Source organism: Otolemur garnettii, unplaced genomic scaffold (assembly GCF_000181295.1).
Source record: "Otolemur garnettii isolate 467f Iridium unplaced genomic scaffold, OtoGar3 scaffold00024, whole genome shotgun sequence".
In the NCBI taxonomy this organism is placed as follows: domain Eukaryota; kingdom Metazoa; phylum Chordata; class Mammalia; order Primates; family Galagidae; genus Otolemur; species Otolemur garnettii.
The window spans coordinates 21,107,957-21,110,843 of NW_003852419.1; positions in this window are offsets into that span (position 1 = coordinate 21,107,957).

Here is a 2,887-nt window from a genome sequence, read left to right on the forward strand (position 1 = left end):
ATCGCCCTGGAAGTTCTAGCTGATAATTTAATTTAACTGCAACATGATACACAATAATTTGAAAATAATTATGCACTATCAAATGAGAAACCCCTAAAGTATGGCAGTATAGAATTAAAGTAGCATATGTCATTAATTTTGCCTGCTGTAATTTTAATTTGGGTTTGGAATTAGGGTGGCCTTGCCTCTCTCAAAACTCCTGATCCTAGTGAAATATCTAGGTAGAATATCCAAGAAATTCTCATCCTCAAGAAGAATACAAAAAAGTGTAGTGTATCTAACACCTTTCCCAGTGCAACATGTCATGAATCTGCCCATTTTTAAGGAATACTGCCAGGTGGCTGAGGCCTATCCTTTACCTTTTCCTCTCTTTTCTTGGTCTGCCTGAGAGTATCTGAATTAAGTAACCTGCATAACTACAACAAAATTGAATTGTGTTTAAAATCAATCATTGCATAACACACCTGAACATCCCGGGGAGGGAGGGTGCTACCTAAAGCCGGTGAAAACTCTTGGGTCAATGCAGTGTTGAATGCTTTTTGTCTTACCCACAAATATTGACACAGTGTTGTTCCTTGGGCCCATGTGTAAAATTTCCACAAGTGATGGGAGTGAAAGGATGATACTCCATGATTCAAATCTACAGATCTCTAAGCCTCTGAACTGAATTGATTATGTGGAGTTCAATTTTCTATAAAACTCATATGGATTGTTTTATCAGGATATATACTTGGTTCTGACCCAGTTGTAGGCATCACTACTAAGGGAATCCCTGGGTTATTAACTTATGCTTACCCTTTATAACCTATGGTTTTACATTAAAGAAATCTTGGTGAATAGGCTTGTATGTGTAGAGGGGCAGGCAGGGAGGAGAATTCAATTCATTTCACTGGTGGCCACTAAAATGGCCCTCCAGGCCCAAACCAGCAATTTACATGTAGTTTACTATACAAGTAAATCAGCTTGGTGAGTAATTTAACTGATTATGTTGAAAAATCTCATACAGATTCTGAAGTAGGCACACTATGGCAATGAAGCTGTATATATTTCCATCACTCAGCTTCCACACAATCAACTTACAGCCAGCCTTATTTCATTTATACAGTATACATTCATGTATACATTTATACAGTCACAGTCAGTCTTCACTTAACACTGTCCATAGGTTCTTGGAAACTAAAAATTTAATAGAAATAATGTATAATGAAATAAATTTTACTATAGGCTAATTTATGCAAATAAGAGTTAAATTCCTGCAGTAAATTTCTGGTCAGCAAAAATCACCAAACTTATAAATAAAGACCTAAAATACTCTAAAGTAAATGTGAGCTATACATACATTTAAGAAAGATTGATAAAAACAAGCAAGACAACTGTTTCCCCAATTTTTGGTGAATCATTGAGTGGTGGTTGTCGTTGTGGCAGTTAGTTCAATCAAGGAACAAATATTTGCCAAGTGCAAATTGTAAGAAGCATTTCCTACAACTCCAGAGTTTAAAAATGAACGTTCATAAATCTGGTGGATTGGTTAAGTGCTTTCATACCTCACCATTTCTTGTCATGCATTTGTATGATTATTGTAGACTTTATGGATTTTTATTTTGTAACAATTTGTATTCATTTATTCACTCATTTTCCAACTTGCTTATTCCTAGTCAAGGTTGAAGGTAGCTGAAGTCTATCCTGGAAGCTCATGGTGCTAGGTGGGACCCAATCCCAGACAGGACACCATCTCATTGCATAGTGCCCTTATAAACACGTCGGCAGTTGCTGGAACCAAGTAGACGTCCCAACTCAACTCACTTGTACACTTTTGGGATGTGGGAGGAACCCAGAAGACCTGGAGAAAACTCATACAGGGGAGAATACACAGACTCCACATGGACAGCGGCCCCAGCTGGGAATTGATCTTTTTTTTCTCATCAATGTTACTATAAAGCTATTCAAGAATCCACTGTATTTTGAGGTAAATTCATAAGTAGTTTGCACCTGGATGGAGCAGTTAAATAGAGCAGACCACTTTTTCCCCAAGGCCTTCTTTGATCCTTTCTCCTCAGTAGGAAGTAAGCACTAGATTTCCTAGCATTTTATCTCCACTTTTCTTTTAGCACCTACCATTTCTTGCCTGGAATGATAGGTCTTTTTAAATATATCTTCTCTTTCCTATTGAACCTTAAGTTCTTTGAAGGCAGAATCTGTGGCTAATTCATCCAGCGTTCAATAAATATTTGTTGAATGAAAGAAGGAATGTATAAAGATAGGTTACAATGATTAATATCCAAACTTAGATCAAGATGAATCCACACCCAGCACTGGGAATCTCTTTCCTCTATGATTTGATCTGGCATCTGTTTATAGATCTTAAGTGCAGGCTTTAAGTTTCTTCCAAATGCCAACAAAACCTTTAGGCAAAATATATTTATCTTGAATAGAATGATGAAGAAACTAAATATGGTGGATGATATATGTATGTGTTATTTATGATAATGTAAGATAAAAGAAGCAGTTTCATGTAGCTGTACATTAAATATATCAACTTCAAAATGGCAATCCACATTTTGCATGAAATAGGAAGAAAAATTGTAAAGGAAGGCAGGGCGCAGTGACTCACGCCTGCAATCCTAGAGCTCTGGGATGCCAAGACAGGTTGATTGTTTTAGCTCTCAGGAGTTCCAGATCAGCCTGAGCAAGAGCGTAACCCCATGCCTACTAAAAATAGAAAACTAGCCAGGCATTGTGGTGGGCGTCTGTAGTCCCAGCTACTTGGTAAGCTGAAGTAAGAGTATCACTTGAACCTAGGGGTTTGAAGTTGCTGTAAGCTATGACACTATGTCACTCTACCCAGGGTGACAGAGTGACACTTTGTCTCAAAAAAAAAAAAAAAAAA